This window comes from Tamandua tetradactyla, chromosome 25, assembly GCF_023851605.1.
Source record: "Tamandua tetradactyla isolate mTamTet1 chromosome 25, mTamTet1.pri, whole genome shotgun sequence".
Classification (NCBI taxonomy): Eukaryota; Metazoa; Chordata; class Mammalia; order Pilosa; family Myrmecophagidae; genus Tamandua; species Tamandua tetradactyla.
In genome coordinates this window covers 30,228,278-30,243,077 of record NC_135351.1, presented here as the reverse complement: position 1 = coordinate 30,243,077, position 14,800 = coordinate 30,228,278, and the positions used below count along the sequence as shown (strand labels likewise).

Here is a 14,800-nt window from a genome sequence, read left to right as displayed (position 1 = left end):
GGGGGTGGTGGCTAAAATAATTAGCCAGCATTAATCGATCTACATCAGGTATGAACTTAAAAGAATAATCATTCTGTTTCTAGGCCAAGTTCAGAAATATTGAACCTGTCTTAACAACAGTGGGAATCCATGGGAGGATATTAGTCAGAGAAGCCATGTGAACATATTTGCATTTTAAAAAGTAGTCCGAAACTCTTTTTGTGGATAAATAGGTACAGTTCTAGGCCCTTGGGAGGCATCAATGACCACCAACAACAACAATAACTGCTGTACACATAGCAGGTGGGGACAGATATAACTACTAAGCATAATAAACTATGAATTTTTAAATGTACAAGGGGATTGTAAGTGTGATTGAAAAAATAAAGCTAAGTGTGGGACCTGGAGTGAAGGAATTAAGTTGGGGTTCTACAGAACTTGTTAGCGTAGCTTCATTCAGATGATGATAGATGTGACTGGAAGGGGCGAGTGATCTGGGCATTGGAAATGTAAGATATTACGACATAGAGCACAACCAGGGTAGAAGCCCAACAGTGGGCTCCTGCATGAACAATCAGGAACTAGAAGAGAGCACAAGTGAGGGAGACAATAGAGATGAGATCAAAGAGCAAAGGAGGTTCAGTGCATAGGACTGATTTAAGGAATTCAACTTTTCCTTCACTAAAATTGGATAATTTTTTATCTTAGGAATGACCATATCTCACTTTTGCTTTAAAATAATACCTTTGGTAAATAGAATTTAGGGGAGTATATTAAGGCAAATGCTCTGGGAAACTGTTGGTCTGAAAAGGAGACCCCTATTAGCACTGCCAGGGGTGGAGGCTCACCATGTGGAGGTGGCAGGAGCATAACAGCGTCTGCCACTGGAAATTCAGTTCTAGGAAGCCATCCCACACCATGGTTGTCAGGGTAGCTAACACAGCACCGGGTAGAACAATGTTTTACTCACACAGCAAAGAGACAGAGGAAAGTCAGCTTCACTAGTGGGCATCGGTCTCCACAGCCAGTGGGTCTCAGTCAGACCTATACAGGAAGCCATACCAACCGCAGCACACCACCTTTGTCAATGTGTGCCATATGTAGGAGCCCCATTCCCTCTCTGCCAGGAGGAGATATACCATGAGGGTGTGAGCCAGATGTCATAAAACATGCCCAATTTAATCAGAATTTCTCCAGTGAATTTTACAAAGGCTCAGAGGAAAATAGGGATAGAATGCGCTGGTGGTCCCCTCATCTGGTGTGAGCATAGGATGGTATTTGTCAGATTCAAGGAGAGGTGACAGGACACAATAGGACTCTCCTCTACCACAGAAACAGACACTGAGGTGGAGTTTTCATCTCCAAGGAAACAACCTAATCAAAAGATTCCACCCACAATAAGACCATCCCCACAAGATTGGATAAGAATTAAAGAAACATAGCTTTTCTGGGGTATAATAACAGCTTCAAACCAGCGCAGATACAGTTGCAATGAGGCCTCAGCTCATTGCATTGGGAGTGGGTAGCTGCTGTATACCCTTTGGATCATCCTAAATTAAGGCACAGAAACTGGCCTTTGTACCCATCTAAAGAACTGTTTTTATAGTCTTGCTGTTCCCAGAGGGGTGTGTAAAGTTTCCCTTAGATGAGGGCCACTGCTGAATGAAGCTCAGCATTGGGCTGTCAGCTGACAACATTCCAGGTTAAGAGTGGTTCAACATAGCCAGTCCAACACTTGTGCTATTTCCTTCATATAAGGAATTCACCTGATCTGGAAATAGCTTCACTTGGAAATGGTTGGTTTCTTATTCCAGGGAAATGAAGAAGAGGAAAGTAACCTTTGGAAGGTGATCATATCAAGGACACAGCATAGGTCTGTACTGTTGGTAGGGTCGATGTTGACAGGTAAGATTAGTTGTTTTTCCATTTTAAGAGATCTGACATTGAAAATGGTAAATGTGTATCCACAAATCCACGAGGATTTTCCTGGTTATTTAGTCCTACAGGGACTTGTCTGAGGAGGAATAGGTTGGGCATGGCTCTACATCTGGGACAGCAATTTCCTGGCCAAATTGAGTACCCTGACAGGTATGGCATGGAGCAACATTCCCTTTCTGCATAGTGGGCTCAGGGACCATTTCATCCTGTGTGCTAGGCACAGGGGGGTAAATTGGGGCTGGTTGAGGTGTTTTAGGCCCTTCTCTTTATTGCTTACTATAGCATACAGAACTGGGGCTGGTGGAGGCAGCCAGAGACAAAACAAAGGAATCCTCCAGGTTAGAGTCCAGGACCTTACTTTTCACTGACATCACCTTACATTTTTTCCTGGACATTCTTATTCTAATAGAGGGTGGTGAAAGATTGTAGATGAGATATTTCATCACAGATTTTTTTACCTCTTAAGGAACTGGTCTAGCTGTGGGCTGGTATTAATTCACAGACCCATTTTCTGGCCATTCTTCTCCTGACTACATTATCGGACAGAGGCCATAGATTGTTGTACCTGACTCACTCAATAACCAATTCCTGAGACACAGGAGTTTGAATGAAGCAGTTTATTACTAGGTACTTAGTAGGAGAGCAGATGGCCTAGTGGCCTGAAATCTGTCTCCACGAATTGCAGTAATTTTGATGTTTTACTAGAGAAAAAGATGGGCAGGGTTTAGGATAATGTGCCTGGTGCCCGCAGGTAATATAATTAGAGGTGATCTAATTATTGAGCATATGCAGATTGATCACGTGCTTGGTCACAGAATGTGTGTAACAAAATGGCAGAAAGAGGTATAGGTGACTTGTAGGTTAAGTCTAAGTTACTGCGCATGTCAGGTGGGCCCACCTTGATTAGATCCAGTCTCAGTTATCAAGATTACTTTGTACTTGGAGTGGACTAGTTCTGGGTTGACCCAAGACCCTTCATTAATAAACATTAGGGGCTGTCTTTGGTGATTACAAGACTCTAAAGTTGAAAAATTTGATAACAGGGTACAAATGAAGGCTTTTTGCCCAAGGTTTTTACAAACACAGGAGCAGAAAGATAAGGGCTACAAAATCATTATCAGAGATCAAGGCAGCTGGATTACAGTTTAGAGATCTCAGAATTTCCCTCTGTCTACTCCAATATGCCAGAAAGCAAAAAGGAATATCTATGTAATGATTCAGTAATTAAAATCATCCCTTAAATCCTGATATATTGGTTACAGCTGTAATTTATATTGTGGCTAGGCTGAATTACAAAAGGAAATCATTCTCTTCTGTTTCATGGGTTTATAGTTGAACAATACACGTCCTAAAAGGCTAAAATCCTTTTAACATTTCCTATGCTATCTTAAACAATAATCAATTTTACAATATTAACAAGTGTTATTACAAACATAGTATCAGTACTTTACACCGAGCCAAATAATCTAATAGCCAGATCAGACCAGATTAGATATGGAATGCAACAACCAGATCAGACCCACATCAGATTTGGAGGTAGTGACAGGGGAGGTCATGGAGGAAGAAGGGGTTTGGGGACTTTTAATCCCAGCAGGGGACTCGAACCCCAGGCAACCTTCCTAGCCTCAACTCTTTCTGCCCCCTTCCTCATGATTAGATGTCCAGAACCTGAAACTGTTTCTGATCTTGAAATAAGATCACAACGTGGGTCTGCAACGCTGGTGGGAATGAGAAACAGATGGTGGAGCCTGTAGACAAATAGGCCCAGGTGGGCAGTTAGGATCGGTGAACAGCAAGTCTCTCCTGCTGGGGTTACAGTACCTGGGGAAAGAAGGACCTGGGGCTCTTAACGTCCCTTTATGCTCGCCATATGTACCGACCAAGACCTCAGCGGGATGTGCACAGAAATCAATGCCTTGAGTCCAGGATTTCGGAAATGAAAGACTTTTAATGCAGGCCACCCAAACATGGAAATAGGAGCATAAAAGGTGAAATCTGTCTGAGTCTAAAGAGTTTAAGGTTTTTATGGGATTAGACAAAGGAAGGCAGAGATAGTGACGATGGTAGATGTCAATTGGTTGGTTGTATTTTGGTTTTGTTCAATAGGGAGTGTGTAAACTCAGGTCCCAGAAACCTTTGAAAGCTAGCAAAACCCAGCTATTGTAAGCATGAATTGGCTGTAAGAGAGGGCTGTAAGCAGTGCTTACAGTTTCAATAGAGTTGTACTCCGTTCAGTTAACATAAGATAGCAAGTAAAGGAATGGAAATAAGCTGAACAACTGGGTTGTAATGGAAGGGCAAGCATAAAATAACACTACAATAATAAGTCGAAGAAATAAGTTAAAATAACAACTGCAGTTACAAATGAGAGAAATAAATACTCACTACTGCTACAAGTAAAACTACTGAATTGAATGATTACCCCAACTCTCTAAATCCCTGCATGCCTTTACCCCATTTATGACCTTATTTTACTCCATAGCATTTGTCACCTTTTATTATGTCATGTAATATACTTATTTATTGCCTATTCTGTTTAATTGTAAGCTTCATAAAAATGGGATTTTTTGTTCGTTTGCTTTTATATCCCCTTTACCTAGAACAGTTTCTGAGACATAACTGGCACTCAAAACATACGTATTTAAACAACTCAACAACAAGACTTTATTCCTCCATTCTGCAGATGAGGACAATGAGATCCCAGGAGATTATTGATCAGCTCAATGATCATGACAATAAACTCATATTTAAACCCAGGCATCTAATTAATTCTCACAGCCTTTTCTTTTCTTTCTTCCTTTTTAAATTTTATTCTATGTATTTATTTCTTTTTGTACTACCAGGGTTATCATGCCGAATGTGCAGTGGCAGAAGTGATGGAGGAAAAGAACATTAGGGAAGTGAGATGGAGCTCAAACACCTTCTGTCAAAAATGGGTTAACTGATCTGGTCGTTAGGGATTATCTGACAATCACGTCAAAGAATATCAAATTGTTTTCTTTCTTTTCTTCTTTAGAAAATCCTCCCTGGTGGTATACACCATTGTTAATATCCACCTTTAAAGGACAATTACCTGCACGCACAACACACAAGCCCGTCACGAATTAAACATTCCCTATTGCAGCGAGCCAGGGCCAACTGCGCTCATCTTGGGAGATGTTTTGAGAGTCACACTGGCGGTTTTCATGGCCAGCGAACATGGCCTGGGCTGTCCGCACCTCGCAGGGCAGGTGATGTCTGCCTCTTGCCTCCTTCCACGGAAGTTGACCAAATTGAACTTCGACGCCTCTGTCCTTTTAAAGTCATGTTCCCTGTCCAGATAAAGTCCCTCACTCTCTACGGGCTCAGACTCTTCCCAGGGGTGGATAGGGGGAAATAGAAAGAAGGTGAGGATTTTTTTTAAGTTGATTGTTTCTGTTTCTGGGCAGGGTGTTTTTTGTTTCACATTTTTTTGGTTGGTTTGTTTTTTCCAGGGAAATTAGAAGAAACAATATTGTTTGATTGCAATTTACATTTTCTAAAGAGGACTGGAGGCTTAGCTCAGTTGACCAGGATGAAGCGCTAACACTAACATCTGGATTCGATTCCCTGCAGGACACTTTATAGCGTTTGCATATCTATAGAGCCCAACTCTCAGGGACGCTGCTTCCCTACATCTAACTACAAACCCTAGATCACCACCGCTGAACAAAAGCTCCCTAATTTGGCACTACCCTGAGCCATTTGACGTACTTTTGTTGGTTTGTTCTTCTTTACAAACTAATAGTAATAATAATATAATAAACTGTCGAGAATTAGGACAGAGATTTTGTAAAGGAAATCGAGTGAATTCAAACAGGTGTTTAGGGAAGGAGATAATAGGAAAAACATAGATTCCCCATTTTTTATCCACCAGCAGAGTGGCGCAGTGGAAGCGTGCTGGGCCCATAACCCAGAGGTCGATGGATCAAAACCATCCTCTGCTATGCTGATCTTTCGGAGGTCTTTTTTCCCCTTAGATATGGCTTAGAAAACCTTTGTTGACTTCCCCCAAAATCAAATGCATTAAGCGTTTTCTCACCATCCGAATTTTGCATGAGTCCTTGCTCTAGAAACCAACGATTTTTTTTTAAAAAAAGAAAAGGGAAAAAAGTCCTAAAATACATGATGGCAGCATATCAGGACACAGTTCAGAAAGATTAGCTCTCCTCCAAGGAAAGGAGGACAAAGTTTACCTGACAAAAGCAAAACATGACTAGTTTCCCTGATCAGGTCGTTGACTGAGGAAGGCAAGAAGCAATCACCTATAGGTCACTTAACCTTAAGGCCACACAGTTACGCAGTAAGTAACTTTATAGGAGAAGGCAAAGCAGAAGTGTCGCTCGAGATTAAGTGCAGAAAAACCGCGACGAGGATGGGATTCGAACCCACGCGTGCATAGCACAATGGATTAGCAGTCCATCGCCTTAACCACTCGGCCACCTCGTCTACAAAACGCCCTCCTTTTGGAAAATCCTTTAAGGTGTACTGTGGCTGAAGCATTGCATTTTGATTCTAATCATATGCATAATCACTTTACAGTATTCTCAAATAGGACGAGTCTCTCCCAACTTCCTCCCGAGAGCCCTTCATATTCGGATCGTGCTCCCGCGGGGCAGGCGCGGAGGAGGCGCGCGCGGCCAACACCTGATTTGGCCGGGCGGGGAAAGGCGACTCGGGCTCCCAGCCTGCCGGCAGCTTCAGTCCCGCGGCAGCGACAGTGACAGTGGCGGGAGACACGCGCGCGTGAGATGCGCAGCGGCCTCCTTAGTCCCGGACGCGCGGTGGAGGAGGGCGAGCACACGGGCGCTGGGCAGCCGCTAGCCGCGCCGCCTCTAAAAATGCACGTTTAGGGTTCGTCGGCTCGGCTAAACCCGGCGGCCAGGCTGCGCCCGCTCCCCCAGCACCCCCGCCGCGGAGACCCCGCTGGAGCCCGGGCCCCACACCCAAGCCTCCGCCGCCGTCTCGGCACCCCTGCGTGCCCGGGAGGTGGCGCGACCCCGCGAGGAGCAGGAACGGGTGGTTACTAACTGCCCGGAGAAAATCCAGCCTTGGAAGAAGGTAGATAACGACTATAATGTCCTTCGAGAAAGACTCAGTACTTTGCCTGATAAGTTGTCTTATAATAAGTTGTCTTATAATATAATGAAATCATTGTTTTATTTGGGGGTAACTGGTTTCCAAAGTGCTGAGCAAAGCAGGCTGTAGGCTTACTTGAGCACAGGAAAACCAAGAGATGATTTTTTTTAAACGTGATGAAAGATTTTGAATCCAAAGTTGAATTCACAGATTTGCAGAAAATGAGTGATGCTGCCGGTGATGTTATCGACATAAGAGAAGAAACTAAAAGTGAAGTTGAATTTAAAGGAAAACACCGAATTGCCCATAAATCTCACTCCAAACCCAAAACTTCAGATATTTTTGAAGCAGATTTTTCTTCAAATGATGTAAAATCCAATGATTTGCTTGCTGATGAGGAACTGTGGGCTCGACTTAAAGAATTAGAGCGACAAGAAAAATTGCAGTGTGAACTTGATAGTCGGCCTAGATTCTGGGATCGTAAATGGAGAAGATACAACTTCTTCGGAAGAGGAAAAAGTTCAAAACACACGGGAATGGGACTCATCTAATAGCAGACTCTCTTACTCCCAGCAGTTGTCATGAAGATGTTACAAATACAGAACTGTTCAATGGTCAAGTGAATGGTCAGTTGAATTGTTCCGTGAATGGTTCAAATCTTTATCCTAGTAACAAAGAAGAAGAAGAAGATGACAATGAGGAAGAGGATGGAGGTAATGAAAATGACTATGCTGCTTTAGGGCTTAGAAATAATTCTATACCAGCAATATATTTTTCTCATACTGTTGAATCTAAAAGGGTCTGAATAAATATTGGAAAAATGCCACTTTAAAATTTAGTGGAAAGAAATAAGAAGCCAAAGGTAAGAGAAAGAACGGCTCTGGCAATCCTCATTCTGCCCAGAAACTGCCTACCAAATGTGCTGACATATACAGTCTTTGTTGATGTAGTGATTGGAAAATATGTCCCTCGCAAATCAACCCTGAAGTCTCAAAGCAGAGAGAACAGTGTTAAAGTGATACCAGTGAAAGCATGCTGCTGAATCTGATGACAGATAGCGAGTGCGGAGGAGTATTAGCTGTGAAGGAGCCACTTGCAGCCACACCAGTGAGAGCATTTTGGAAGAACAACAAGAAAATGATCAAAACAAACTTTTGCCCTTATGAGGAATACCTGAGGCTCTTTCTGGAACTATAATAGAAAAATAATTTTTATTACCCTCCTTAATGCCCTGTTCTAGTTTGCTAGCTGCTGGAATGCAATATACCAGAAACAGAATGGGTTTTACAAAAGGGGAATTTAATAAGTTGCTAGTTTATAGTTCTAAGGCCGAGAAAATGTCCCAATTAAAACAAGTCTATAGAAATGTCCAATCTAAGGCATCCAGGGAAAGATACCTAGGTTCAAGAAAGCTGATGAAGTTGAGGGTTTCTCTCTTAATTGAGAAGGCACATGGCGAACACAGTCACAGTTCTCTCTTGGCTGGAAGGGCACATTGCGAGCAAGACATCATCTGCTAGTTTTCTCTCCTGGTTTCCTGTTTCATGAAGCTCCCCAGGAGGCGTTTTCCTTCTTCATTTCCAAAGGTCGCTGACTGGTGGGCTCTCTGTTTCTCGTGGCTATGTCATTCTTCTCTGCTGTCTCTGAATCTCTCATTCTCCAAAATGTTTCCTCTTTTATAGGACTCCAGTAAATCAGTCAATACCCACCCAAATGGGTGGAGACACATCTCCCCTAATCCAGTTTAACAACCACTCTTGATTGGGTTACAACTCCAGGGAGATGATCTAATTACATACAGTATTGAATAGGGATTATTCTGCCTTTATGAAATGGGGTTTTGATTAAAACATGGCTTTTCAAGGGTACATACATCCTTTCAAACCAGCACATCACCTCATCCAGCCATTGCTCAACCTGTGCTATCCACTATTCCAGAAGGAAAATAATGTTTGTCAGATTTATCAGAAGAAACTACCAAGAGGATTTCAAAGTTAAAAGCTGCCAAATTGCAACAGGAAAACTAAGCTCTGCTTGGGATACAGGAGTTTATATCCTGAAACCTAGTTTTGCATTTGTTTAGAGTGTATAGCAAAATGTTATGTGTAGTTTGAAATAAGGGCTCCTGCACTGATTTGACAGCAAGTTCTCTTACCCTTAGAGTGATATTAAACGTAAATGTTTGTGGAATCTTGACTAGGGCGTGAGATATTATTGGATTGTCCAGGTTAGTGTAATACCCCGATGTATCCCAGAGTAGTTTGGGCAGAGAATAAAAATATATTTGCAAAGTCCTCTTGGGGTACTGGGGAGAAAGGAGGAAATAGTAAACTTTCCCATCTGGGGAATTCCTGACTATTCTCACAAGCAATGGGGACAACCAATTCAATACGATGAATCCTCAATCTTGGGGCTAAGAGGGGAGGCTAAGCCACTTGTAATTTTGCCCAGGAGCACCCCTGGAGAGCTTCTTTGGTTGCTCTGACGTGGCTTCTCTAAGCCAACTTGCAGGTGAGTTCACTGCCCTCCCCCCTAAGTGGGACATAACTCCAAGGGATGTAAATATCCCTAGCAATGTGGAAGCTGACTCCCGGGGATGGGCCAGGACACAGCATTATGAGAATGAGAAAAACTTCTTGACCAAAAGGGGGAATGGGTGGAGTCATATCTCCCTCTAATCAAAGGTTAATACCCACAATTGGGTGTGTCCCATCTCCATGGAGATAATCTAATCATGCTTCCAACCTACAGTGCTGAATAGGAATTAAGAAACGGCTGCCTCCACAAGATAGATCAGGATTAAAACATGGCTTTTCTAGGGTACATAATCTTTCAAATCAGCACAGAAGGTTACCCTGGAGATTATTCTTATGCATTATATAGATACCCCTTTTTAGTTTATGGTGTATTGGAATTGCTAGAGGGAAGTACTTGAAACTGTTTATATTCTAGTAGCCCTGATTCTTTTTTTTTATTAATTAAAAAAAATAACTAACACAACATTTAGAAATCATTCCATTCCACATATATAATCAGTAATTCTTAATATCATCACATAGATGCATGATCATCATTTCTTAGTACATTTGCATCGATTTAGAAAAAGAAGTAGAAAGACAACAGAAAAAGAAATAAAATGATAATAGAGAGAAAAAAATAAAAATAAAAAATAAAAAATAAAAAAACTATAGCTCAGATGCAGCTTCATTCAGTATTTTAACATAATTGCATTACAATTAGGTAGTATTGTGCTGTCCATTTTTGAGTTTTTGTATCCAGTCCTGTTGCACAGTCTGTATCCCTTCAGCTCCAATTACCCATTATCTTACCCTATTTCTAACTCCTGATGGTCTCTATTACCAATGACATATTCCAAGTTTATTCTCTAATGTTGGTTCACATCATTGGGACCATACAGTATTTGTCCTTTAGTTTTTGGCTAGTCTCACTCAGCATAATGTTCTCTAGGTCCATCCATGTTATTACATGCTTCATAAGTTTATTCTGTCTTAAAGCTGCATAATATTCCATCGTATGTATATACCACAGTTTGTTTAGCCACTCGTCTGTTGATGGACATTTTGGCTGTTTCCATCTCTTTGCAATTGTAAATAATGCTGCTATAAACATGGGTGTACAAATGTCCGTTTGTATCTTTGCCCTTAAGCCCTTTGAGTAGGTACCTAGCCATGGTATTGCTGGGTCGTATGGCAATTCTATATTCAGCTTTTTGAGGAACCGCCAAACTGCCTTCCACAGTGGTTGCACCATTTGACATTCCCACCAACAGTGGATAAGTGTGCCTCTTTCTCCACGTCCTCTCCAGCACTTGTCATTTTTTGTTTTGTTGATAATGGCCATTCTGGTGGGTGTGAGATGATATCTCATTGTGGTTTTGATTTGCATTTCTCTAATGGCCAGGGACATTGAGCATCTCTTCATGTGCCTTTTGGCCATTTGTATTTCCTCTTCTGATAGGTGTCTGTTCAAGTCTTTTTCCCATTTTGTAATTGGGTTGGCTGTCTTTTTGTTGTTGAGTTGAACAATTTCTTTATAAATTCTGGATACTAGACCTTTATCTGATAAGTCATTTCCAAATACTGTCTCCCATTGTGTAGGCTGTCTTTCTACTTTCTTGATGAAGTTCTTTGATGCACAAAAGTGTTTAATTTTGAGGAGCTCCCATTTATTTATTTATTTATTCAGTGCTCTTCTTTTAGGTTTAAGGTCAATAAAAGAAGTCTGTATGACCATATAGCTTTTACAATGTGACTGTGATTGTGAAAACCTTATGTCTGATGCTCCTTTTATCCAGCGTATGGACAGATGAGTAAAAAGATAATAATAAGAATAGAATAAATAAATAATAAAGGGAGGTAAAGGGCAAAAATTGGGTAGCTTGACATACTGAGGGTCAATGAGAGGGAAGGGTAAAGGGGATGTATGAGGGTTTTTTAATTTTTATTTCTTTTTCTGGAGTGATGCAATGGTTGTAAAAATAATCGTGGTGATGGCTGCACAACTATGCAATGATATTGTGAGTCACTGATTGTATACTATGGTTGGATTGTACATGTGTGGACATTTCTCAATAAAATATTTTTTAATTAAATGTTTGATTACTTTAATAGTCAGCTTATTTTGTTAATTTCCTGAGTACTATCAATACCTTTGTTTAAATTTCCCGATGACAGAGTGGCAGCATTTCAAATTATTTTTCAGAGCATATTGTTCTTATTGATTGTTTTTGTGTTTCAATACAGGCAGTTTTTGTACCAGCTGTGATACTGTGCATATCATATGGATCATTTTAAAGAAACATTTAAAATTTCAAGTTAGAGTCAACAATTATATTTCATTACTTGCTTTAGCATTTTAAATGTACTTTGACAAAAAACATCCAACTTATCTTGTAGGTTTTGCGGTTAGGTGGCTATTTAAAAATCTCTTCCAAGGCCATGGCAGGGAGGGCAGCTGGGCAGGCGGGGCAGGCTCTGGGGGCCACGGTGACCCTGCTGTATGGAGTCACCAGCCACATCTAGGAGATCTGCGAACTCAAGGTCAGGAACGCCACTGCCTGAAACCCACCAGCAGTGGTAGAAGTGACATTTGCAGACTTTGCAGATTGTGATGGGGTTCTCTATCATATTTCAAATCCTAACGGAGACAAAACAAAAGTGATGGTCAGTCTGTGAATGTGAAAACCTTATGTCTGATGCTCCTTTTAGCTACTATATCAACAGAAGAGTAGAACATATGGAATAAAAATAAATAATAGGGGGAACAAATGTTAAAATAAATTCAGTTTGAAATAGTGGTAAATGAAAGCGAGGGGTAAGGGGTATGGTATGTATAGTCTTTTTTTTCTCTATTATCATTTTATTTCTTTTTCTTTTGTCTTTTTATTTCTTTTTCTAAATCGATGCAAATGTACTAAGAAATGATGAATATGCAACTATGTGATGATATTAAGAATTACTGATTATATGTGTAGAATGGAATGATTTCTAAATGTTTTGTTTGTTAATTTTTTTAATTAATAAAAAAAAGTTAAAAAAAAAAAAGTGATGGTCAGCAGTTCTTTAAAATCCTACAAGGAATTTCAGACACATGGTGCTGACAGTTATTTAAAGAGGTATACAGAAGTTTCTTGGTGAACACAGAATCAGAATGCCAGGTCTGTTTGTGATATGTCCTTGAAAATCTCACCACATTGAAGGATTCAATTGTGCATCGGGCTGGCATGTTGAAAATAAATTGTTTTGCCTCTATCTTTGAGAAATACTTTCAGCTCCAAGAAAAGGGCAAGGAAGGAGAGAACAAGGCAATTGTCCACTATAGGGGTGATGAGCCCAAAAAGGACAGGGTCATGGTGGTCTTCAGTACAGTGTTTGAAGATGACCTCGATGTGGTCATTGGAAAGGTGTTTAGCAGGAGTTCAGAGAAGGAGGCAGAACCCTCCCACAGCCCTGCAGATCCTCCTTAGCCCCAGGGAACTGCTTCTGGAGCTGAGGCCATGGATGCAGCAGTGAGCGATAACACTGGCTCCATTACCTCCCTGCTGTTCCCTCACCACCAGCGCCAGTGACCAAGACAACACCATTACCTGATCCACCATTCCAAGACTCCTGCACTACCACATCAAATGCTCTGAGTCCTATATTCACACACGTATGTGGACAAAACCATCTGACTTCCTTAAGGTGCTGTACAGTGCATTCCCGGATGCTGAAAAAGGAAAATGAAAGCAATCTCAGGGAAGAGGTTTTCATCCTGCTAACTCTTGGCACAGAAGGAGGAAGTAGCTGGCAACTGAAGGATGGAATGCTTGCTACTGGATAATCGTAGCTTTTTAATGTTGTACCTCTACAGGTTCCTTTTTTTTTTTTATTAATTAAAAAAAGAATTAACAAAACAATTAGAAATCATTCCAATCTACATGTACAATCAGTAATTCTTAATAACATCACATAGTTGCATACTCATCATTTCTTAGTACATTTGCATCGATTTAGAAAAAGAAATAAAAAGACAACAGAATAAGAATTAAAACAATAATAGAAAGAAAAAAAAAAACAAAAACAAAACAAAAAACCTATACCTCACATGCAGCTTCATTCAGTGTTTTAACATAATTGCATTACAATTGGGTAGTATTGTGCTGTCCATTTCTGAGTTTTTATATCCAGTCCCGTTGTACAGTCTGTATCCCTTCAGCTCCAATTATCCCTTCTCTTTTCTTTTTTTTAATTAACGGAAAAAAGAAATTAACCCAACATTTAGAGATCATACCATTCTACATATGCAATCATTAATTCTTAACATCATCACATAGATGCATGATCATCATTTCTTAGTACATATGCATTGGTTTAGAAGAACTAGCAACATAACCGAAAAAGATATAGAATGTTAATATAAAGAAAAAAATAAAAGTAATAATAGTAAAATCAAAACAAAACAAAACAAAACACAACAAAAACCTATAGCTCAGATGCAGCTTCATTCAGTGTTTTAACATGATTACTTTACAATTAGGTATTATTGTGCTGTCCATTTTTGAGTTTTTGTATCTAGTCCTGTTACACCGTCTGTATCCCTTCAACTCCAATTGGCCATTATCTTACCCTGTTTCTACCTCCTGCTGGACTCTGTTATCAAGGACATATTCCAAATTTATTCTCATCAGTGGGACCATACAGTATTTGTCCTTTAGTTTTTGGCTAGACTCACTCAGCATAATGTTCTCTAGGTCCATCCATGTTATTACATGCTTCATAAGTTTATCCTGTCTTAAAGCTGCATAGTATTCCATCGTATGTATATACCACAGTTTGTTTAGCCACTCTTCTGTTGATGGAGATTTCAGCTGTTTCCATCTCTTTGCAATTGTAAATAACGCTGCTATAAACATTGGTGTGCAAATGTCCGTTTGTATCTTTGCCCTTAAGTCCTTTGAGTATATTCCCAGCAATGGTATTGCTGGGTCATATGGCAATTCTATATTCAGCTTTTTGAGGAACTGCCAAACTACCTTCCACAGTGGTTGCACCATTTGACATTCCCACCAACAGTGGATAAGTGTGCCTCTTTCTCCGCATCCTCTCCAGCACTTGTCATTTTCTGTTTTGTTGATAATGGCCATTCTGGTGGGTGTGAGATGATATCTCATTGTGGTTTTGATTTGCATTTCTCTAATGGCCAGGGACATTGAGCATCTCTTCATGTGCCTTTTGGCCATTTGTATTTCCTCTTCTGATAGGTGTCTGTTCAAGTCTTTTTCCCA

The 14,800-nt window shown here is 40.5% G+C and overlaps 2 non-coding genes and 2 pseudogenes across 2 annotated transcripts; 3 read left to right on the top strand and 1 right to left on the bottom strand.

The window, feature by feature from the left end:
* Positions 1 to 1,874: 1,874 nt before the first annotated feature.
* Positions 1,875 to 8,180, top strand: LOC143668960 (unconventional prefoldin RPB5 interactor 1 pseudogene; annotated as a pseudogene).
* On the top strand, positions 5,811 to 5,882 carry TRNAM-CAU (transfer RNA methionine (anticodon CAU)). The gene has a single exon. It is a non-coding gene; the product is annotated as a tRNA-Met (tRNA).
* Positions 6,303 to 6,384, bottom strand: TRNAS-GCU (transfer RNA serine (anticodon GCU)). The gene has a single exon. It is a non-coding gene; the product is annotated as a tRNA-Ser (tRNA).
* Positions 8,181 to 11,431: 3,251 nt separating the features above from the next.
* Positions 11,432 to 13,259, top strand: LOC143668959 (actin-related protein 2/3 complex subunit 2 pseudogene; annotated as a pseudogene).
* Positions 13,260 to 14,800: the final 1,541 nt, after the last annotated feature.